This window comes from Orbicella franksi, chromosome 11, assembly GCF_964199315.1.
Source record: "Orbicella franksi chromosome 11, jaOrbFran1.1, whole genome shotgun sequence".
NCBI lineage: Eukaryota > Metazoa > Cnidaria > Anthozoa > Scleractinia > Merulinidae > Orbicella > Orbicella franksi.
In genome coordinates, this window is record NC_138155.1 from 10668945 (window position 1) to 10678063 (window position 9119).

Below are 9119 nucleotides of genomic sequence, written 5' to 3' on the forward strand. Positions count from 1 at the left end.
TTAAGGGACAGTTTGTTATTGGACAGTTTGTTATCCGACAGTTCAATAAGCCAATCACATTCAAAGCTATAGTTACGTGCGTGCGTGTGCGCGCGCGCTTTTGTGTTTTTGGCGCCTAATTGCCGGTAGGAGGCACGATGGGCTTAGAATGCTTACATCTCCTTTGTAGGTATTTTCCCTTTCTTTCATAACTTGGCTATTCTTCTTTTCTCGGAAATTGTAATTTTTAGCGGACCTCCGGCGGCCCGAAGGGCCACCAAGCGGAGCCCCATACTCATATAGGAAAGAAAAAGAAACCCATGAGTTGATTTTCTCATGGTTATCATGGCTAGCGGTATTGCTCGTGGGCGCGTACGCACGACGGCGACGACGGCGACGACGGCGACGGAGTTGCCCAACATGGCGGCCATACTCCAAATAATAGCTTGACAGACATGCAGCCTTAGTTTACCGTGTACTTCCTTGATATTGGACATCCATGTTATGATCAATTGACACCCGTCAAAACAAGGTATCCGCTGACCTGTATCACGTAACCATATCGCAGGCCCAAGTTTACAGCTCCTCGAGGTCACGTGGTTTTTTGAAGTTGACCGCTGACCAAGTGCTGGTTATCCATTGGATCGCGGGTTCATATTAGGTTAACTTGTTGAAAACAGGGCAGGATTGTTCGGAAGCCGGTTAACGCTAACCCAGGATTACAAGTTAGCCAAATTATAACTTTTTCTTCTGTACAAATGTTTCTGCTGTTTTGTTTTGTGTATAGGGTGATTATTAAAACATAAAACAGAAGGCCAGACAATATACAAAAAACCTCACCTCAACTCAAATCAAAATTCTACCTTTTTCTGGGTTAACTTAATCGGGCTTTGAACAACCCAGGCCAGGAGCTACGCTTTTAGGCTGGCCTAAATCTATATATTATGATTAATTGGTAATAATACTTCGTGTCGTCGAATTCGGTCTGTAATCACACTCGTGATAAACAAATCGGACTCCCGCTGCGCGGACGTCCGATTTTGTTATCACTCTTATGATAACCGACCGAATTGGACTCCACTCAGTCCTATTACCTTAAAAAAAAATATCTGTCCCCACCATTTACTCGACGGTTCTTGTTTAGATGTACAGTATACCCGCTAAAACTTAGGGTGAATATGACGAAGTTAATGTGTATAATAAAGGAAAAGTAGGATAAGAGTTATGGCCATTTCCTTTTCCAGCTCTTCATTTTACATTTCAACTAAATTTATTTTTTAGTCCTGCCATCGTGTTATCTTTTAAAAGTTCTACCAGCTTGCCATTTTGTATTGATGGAGACTACAGTCTGTTAACCCGTGCACCAGAGTACCTCTACCGTAAAGCATATTGTCTTTCAAGAGCTCTTTCCTAGTTTGCTTACACCGGACAAACTGTCGCCAAACTGACACCGGTTTTAATCAGAAAATTCTCTTAAGTTAAATCCATATACCTTTGTTATTACTTTTTGTCCGAAAACCTTTTATCCCATTAAAAACAATCAAACTTGCTCATTTTAAGTACGCGATCGTTTTAAAAAGAAAAATCAGCTTTCCAGGGTAGCGCATACGTGTTCTTGTCAGTAATACGTGAACAAACGCACGTTTGAGAAGTGTAAAAGAACATTCTTACCCTTTAACTCAAAATTTCCCTGGTGCCTTTCGTTTCGTGCATGATTTGTAGGATTCAAATCAAACTACTTCTTAAAATTAAGTTCCCTGTCAGCTAACAGTGACTTTCTTTTAGCTATACGTGCATAATTTTTGTCGAGTAATTACTTGGTATCTGAAACCTTATATTTATAGAAATACAATCTACCACACTGACATATAATATTCTACGTTAATAAAGAATGAAGCCTTACGATTGGCTCAGGCATGTGTGGTGTACTTTTTCAAACAGTCTGTGGGGTTCCCTAGACCATTCCTCCATTTTTCTTGTTCTAAAAAAAAAACACTAGATCTTTACTTCAATGTACGAACGGATTTCTTGGGGCTTCGTGCGTCATTTGCCAGGATCGTTGTTAAGTCCAATTTTATGATCCTTGGTTTCAATTCTGAAAGCAATTGATGGTCCTTGTCGAGGACGAATACTGCGTCCCACAAGTTATGATAAGTCTAACATAAAGTACGCTAGGGGTAAACTTCGAAAGGTTAAATAATAATAATAATAATAATAATAATAATAATAATAATAATCTATTATTTATATATTCAAAGTATTCACGAAATTACAAAATGTCGTAAGTGTTACTTATCGATAATAAAAATGTTCAACTTCGTATTGGGTAATTATATAACTGATTTCAGAAACCTTTTACCTCGTGACATTCAAACCATGAATCTTAATATACCATTTACGTGATATTTATCACGGATTGTAGCGTCAGCTATAGTTCACGATAACAATGGCCTGAGTTAACTGAATGTATCCTTCGTTGAAGTATCGCGCCATATTTTAGTATCTCCAACAAATGTTTGTTCATTTTCAAGGAATCCTGTGGCTTGAAAAAGTTTTGTTCTATAGCCAATACGCGTTCTTTTCATGTGTTATTAGCTTGCATGACAAATTATCTATCGGACTGCGTGTCTCCACGACTATTACTCGTAATTAATACTTCGTCAGAACCTTTATTTCTGCGTCGGAACTATGACATTAATTTAATTTTTTTTTTTCTATTAATTCCACTAGGTGTTTAAAAAAAAAACGCATTCGACTGAAGCCTCAGTTGGGATCAGACTGTCAACTCAGAATGGTTTCCAAAGCTGTTCTTATATGTGCGGTGTTCCTCATGCTTTTTGCTACAGTCCATTTGAGCAGTTCAATGCTTGTGCACGGAAGAGTTAGGAAGAACAAGCGCCCAACCCAAGTAAGAGCTGTAATGATATCTAGCGTACATATTGATAACCAAGCATGGACACAAACGACCACTGCAAACTGTTTTGAAGCAAACTTTATACCAGATTAGAATCAGGTTGCTCGCGTTTGTTTAGAGCCAAAAAGAAATCGCAAAACCCTTCCTTGAGAAACATTGGGCGAAAGGACCATTGGGCGAAGGACCGTGTGCAAACGTTGTCTAGAGATTCATTGTTGTGTTTTCAAGAGAGGCACTTTACTATTGCAGCTAGTACCTCTTTAACGCAGCTTGGCAGCTTTGGCGTGGTAATTACAATTAACCCCACCGATCACTTATACTGGAACAGGTTTGTAGAGCATGTATCTTATTCCAACGAAAGCAGGCAGAATTCTGGTTTTGTGAGAAATGTACCGGGTAACAACAGGGAAGGCACGGTGGCCTCATGGTTAATGCGCTCGACTCCCGAGCAGGTGGTCCGGGTTCGAGCCCTGGCCGGGGACATTGTGTTGCGTTCTTGAAATACTCCTAGTCGCTTCATGCTACAGAAACCGGGATAAGCTCCGGCCTGATGGGCCACTTGGCTCGTATTCAGACTTTACCTACCTACCTACTGGGTAAAGATAATGTATGATATTTTATTTTTTACGGGACTTGGCATGGGCATTGTAACCTTATATTGACGGTTTTTTTCTTTCCAAACTAGATGTTTCTCTTTTTCAAAGACAAGCTAGGACTTTTCTGTGCGAATCTTTCATTTCAAATCATTTTACGTCTTTCTTTTATGATCTGTTATTCATAATTTTACAAATCAAAATTTTATACTTTAGAAGCAGATCAAAGCAAACTGGGAGAAAAGAAAAAAGATGGAGATCAGTCTCGCAAAGCTGATGAGTCCTGACACACAAGTGACAGAAAGAGGTTAGTTACTTATAGATCACCCTGCCTCGATGTAAATTTTGTTCATGTTTTACTATTTCCTGATCTTTTCCCTTTCCAAACATATTTTGTTGAGCTTTACGCCCCACGTATTTCTTTTAGTAACCAGTTAAGTTGAAATTTCCGCAACCTTTAAATCTATTATTAAAATCATTGAAATGCTTATCCTTCATCTTACTTACGGTCTCTATTGCCAAGAGTCTGATTTTTTGGCTTTCCATGTCTCTTCTCTTTCGTTATTGCTATAGTTAAATGATTTTAACCATTATTCTTTTTAATGTTATTTGTTTTTACAAGCGCACAATTACTTCATTGCGTGTCTCATTAAAAACCTTTTTTTTTTTATTGCAACAGATCACGCAAATAAATTTCAGTATGGACTGCTGGATAACTAGCCACTGACGTTTATCAAACATGGATTTTTGATCGTTTACTGAAGTATAGGAGAATCTTTAATTGTTTACAGTATTTGCCTCATTAGCATAAGCAATATAGTTTTGGATGGAGCTAGAAAAAAACATTAGTTCTGAATATTAAAAGGGCACCGGCAGCACGATTAACTTTCCCAAGGAATTTGATCCCGATGTATTGAATACTTTTTTTGCGACACGAGTTTAAAAACTCGAAATTTTACAAAGTATGAGCTCATTAGCGCTTTTGCCACCCAGAAATTTTGCAGTTTTTGAGGGTCAATTTCTCCTCGAATATTACACCCAAGGAGCCAGAAATTTTACCAATCACTAAGTTTCACACACTCTTTAAATGTTTGTAGTCAATTTGAGTCTAGCGTGATGCCTTTTCTGCGTAAAGTCCTATGTTAATGAGGAAAAATGTAAACAATGACGTCCGAAAAGATTCACCTATACGGGTAAAGAGTTGGAAACATCTAAGAGTTGGAAATAAAGATACCACTCAAAACATGATTAGTTGCACATATATATAGTTTCACATTCCTTATTTAAAGTGTCTTTCTTTGACTGTCCAAGTCGTCTCAAAAAAGCAAACTAATTCTCGGACGTAAAAGATGGGGGATCACACGAACGGTGGGGCTTCAAATCTTCTTATAATTTGACAAAACAGACTTCGCACAGGGGATCTTTTCTGAGGTAAGCTTTCATCGTTGGGGGATCTGTGATTCTTTTTCATGACCGTCGAATAAACCTGGACAAAATCCCCCCCCCCCTCCCTGGACCAGTAAAATGTACACCATTCTTGCCCATAGACAACACAACAGTTTCTTGTCTGTAACAAAGCACCTTTGGAGTATTTTAATTCCTACAGCAAGTAAATGAATTATTCCTCTCTTTTAAAAACAACAACCTTTAAGTTTTTAGCTAAGGCATTTCAGAGTGGGACTTCCTCTAAATTAACCGATTTCAAATTGCAGTGAAATCGTTCGGGTCGCCATCCACCACAGGCCCCTCGGACAAACAGAGTTCAGTCAAAATTAAGAATGAATGCATTCCTCAACTTCGTTTTGCCCAAAAAGGTAGATTCTCGGGTTTGTTAAAGTTTTTTATTTCCCTCTATATACCAGTCATTAAATCTTGTTTCTTTTCACTGCTAATTAAGTTTGCGACAAGCAGTCCTTTCGCACGAGCATCCATATTCATTCTTCTCGTAATAATGGTACAACTCTTCGCCAGCTTTACAGCTAGGTGCCCGGACAGGCGGACACGTGGGAAAGTACGGTCTGGGGCCCGTACCCATTGCAAACACAGTACATGGTGCAATCCTCGCTAAGGACGCAGTTCACCCACCGGGAATAGCTTTCCTTTGTGATAGCAGCCCTTAAAAGAAAAAGAAAGCTCGTTTCTAAGCAACAAACAAAACCTTATCCTCATGTTAAAGCTCATCTTTTATAAAAAAAAAAGTTCATTGAATGTCTTAAGACAGGTTGTTTTGATTTAAGAAGTTTCTTTTGTGGGGGGGGGGGGGTGGCTAGTAATCATAGGAAGAACAATTTATAACAGATCACACTAATCAATTTCTGTATGGATTTCTGCGTAACTGACCACTGAAATTTATCAAACATGGACTAAGTAAGTAAGTAAGTTGATCGTTTACTGAAGTATACGAGGGTAAAGAGGAAGAAACATCGAAGGGTTAGAAATAAAGATGACACCCAAAATGTATGACTGATTATTCAGATATTATGAAAATATTCATATTATATTATTTTTTATCCCTGCATTTCCAAACTTAAGTAAAGAGCCTTTTTTCCCACATATTCCTTCTACTAATCTCAACGTCATTTCATTGGGAAACTAATGAAAAATATGTATTTTCAGTAACATATTTTCAGTAATGTATTCCCAGTGATATATTTTCTGTAATGTATTTTCCGTAATATGTATTTTAAGTAATGTATTTTGGTAATGTGATTTAGAAAGGTGTTTTCAGTACTATACTTTCAGTAATGTATTTTCCGTAATGTATTTTTAATGATGTATTTCAGTAGTTTATTTTCAGTAATATATTTTCAGCAATGTATTTTCAGTAATGTATTTACAGTCATTTATTTACAGTAATGTATTTTCAGCAATGTGTTTTCAGTAATGTATTTTCAGTAATGTATTTTCAATAGTGTATTTTCATTAATGTATTGTTAGTGATGTATTTTCAGTAGTTTATTTTCAGTAATATATTTTCAGCAATGTATTTTCAGTAATGTATTTTCAGTAAAGTATTTTCAGTAATGTATTTTGAGTAATATATTTTCAGTAATGTATTTTGAGTAACATGTATTTTAAGTAATGTTTTTTAGGTAATGTGTTTCAGGAAGGTGTTTTCAGTATTTTCAGTAATGCATTTTCAGTAATGTATTTTCAGTAATGTATTTTCGGTAATGTATTTTCAGTAATGTATTTTCAGTAATATATTTTCAGTAATGTACTCCCAGTGATGTATTTTCAGTAATGTATTTTGAGTAATATGTAATTTAGGTAATGTATTTTCAGTAATTATAATGTGTTTTAGGAAGGTGTTTTCAGTACTGTATTTTCAGTAATGTGTTTTCAGTAATGCTTTTTCAGTAATGTATTTTTAGTGATGTATTTCAGTAGTTTATTTTCAGTACTGTATTTTCAGTAATGTATTTTCAGTAATGTTTTTTCAGTTATGTATTTTTTGTGATGTTCTTTTAATTGTTCTACCGCATTTAGCTTAATATGGTGGTAACCAGCTCTCAAGCCAATAGCTACTCTGGTTACAACGCTCATACCTTTTTAGTCATCCCCTAACCATATTTTAAAAAATATATATTTTTCTTTCTACATTTATAATACTAACTAGTGCACAATAAATTAAGTTGAAGTTGAGGTTGAAGTTCGTAAAAGAGAGATTTTTAAAATGATTTGAAAATGTAACATTTGTAAGGGAAAGTTCGAAATCGTTGCTCACGACATTGTAAATAAAATCAGCAATTCTGCCCGCTTTCGCTGGAATTAGATGCTTGCTTTAAAAACCTGTTCCAGTTTAACTGATCGATGTGGATATTATATGTGCCACGTCAACGCTTCCAAGTTGCGCGAAAGAGGCACTGACATAATTAAAGTGCATTCCTTGAGGACACGACCATGAGTCTCCCTCTTTCGCTGGAATAAAATGCTTGCTTTAAAAACCTGTTCCATTGAAACAGATCGATGTGGATAATTACATGTGCTGCGTCAATGCTACCAAGTTGGGCGAAAGAGGCACTGAGAAAGTAAAGTGCATTTCTTGATGACACAACAATGTGTCTCAAAAATTTTTTTTCGTTTATGTATATTTCTCCCACTGTTCTCCACGCCCAGGACTGATATTTCGCTTCCAAAAGAACGCATAGACCGGCATATAGTTTTCTTCAAAACAGATTGCGGTGGTCGTTTGTATCCTTGTGTTTAACAAAATGTACACTAGATATGATTTATGTTCTTACTTTGGTTTGGCGCCTGCCCTTCCGAACACTTCTCTGTACCAGCATTGTACTGCTCAAATGGACTGCAGCGAAGAGCACGAGGCACGCCGCAAAAATAAGAACAGCTTTGGAAACCAATATGGATCGCTGAGAATCTGAACGGATCTGAGGTGTACGTCGAATGTGCTTTCTTTTTAATAGCAATAGCCCTTTTCGCGGTCAATTTTTCTCATTTGCTTTACAATGTAATCCAACGTGGATGCGAGGCAATTTAGGGCTAAGACTACATACAAAAAAGCTCGAATTTGCCTCACATACATGCTAGATTTTATTGTAATGCAAGTGAGCAAAGGTAAGCGTGAAAAGGGCTATTAGGATTAATGACAAAATGTATGCAAATCAGTTTTATAAGATGCTAGCGACTGACAAAGTACTTATGAACGGCAGGAAGGAAGGAAGAGGAAGAACCGATGATGTTTGGATCATACAGCAACACATCTAAGTACTTTTTGAGGGATTATGTAACCATAGCAATGGTAATCTTTCCACCTGTGGGAATAACATGTTATTTTTACGTGTAAAATAACATGTTATTTTCACGTGTGAAGATATCATGTATACGCGCGACAGCTCACCTGGTATTTCACTGGTGTTTATATAATAAGTATAAATATTTCTTGTATACAAATGCTTTTCACTACTTTTGTTTTGGCTCGGCTAGATCTATATATTACCCAACATGTAAATCAGGACACGCAATAATTGAACAAAAACAAGACCACCAAAGGCACGAACCTGAGAAAATTATCAAAAACTGCACCCTTGCATTTTCGAATGCCAAATATTTCTTTAAGCTTAGAAAAACATCCATATAAACAGGAACAATAAGCCAGTTAAAGATTAATGACATTGATATTTTTACCTACGATGAGAAAATCTTAACTGATCTGTGACTTTCTGGATTATTGGATAATACAATTCAAGAGATTTCATTGGTTGGGCCGTCATAGGATGTAAGTAATAACACCATGCTCTGCAAACATGCTAAGCGTGAGCGTGATTTTTTGAAGGCGTTTTCATTTTTTATTCTTTGGGGCAGTTTTCAATCACTGACTATCTACTATCTCATATTCAAGGCCCGCTCTTGAAATGATTGTTAGATATAAATTTGTGAATTTTAACCCTGAGCTAGTGTGTAATGAAAACACAATATGAAACCCGATTTGTATATTCCAAACGTGTTGCATCAATTAAAATCGATTGCTCCGACCAAACGTCAGCAGAACGCGATAGAAGATTGCGAATCATATATGTTGAAAAGATTATATCTCAAAAGGCGCTAAAAAGCACTGGGCCTAAAAAGTTTCGATTTCTATTCTCAATCTCATTAATAATTCATTCATTTTAGAC

At 36.7% G+C, this 9119-nt stretch overlaps 1 long non-coding RNA gene across 1 annotated transcript; it reads left to right on the forward strand.

Moving 5' to 3' along the window:
- The first annotated feature begins 2729 nt into the window (after positions 1 to 2729).
- Positions 2730 to 4252, forward strand: LOC145503002 (uncharacterized). Its single transcript, XR_014051411.1, has 3 exons — positions 2730 to 2887; positions 3703 to 3793; positions 4166 to 4252. It is a non-coding gene; the product is annotated as an uncharacterized LOC145503002 (long non-coding RNA).
- The last annotated feature ends 4867 nt before the right edge of the window (positions 4253 to 9119 follow it).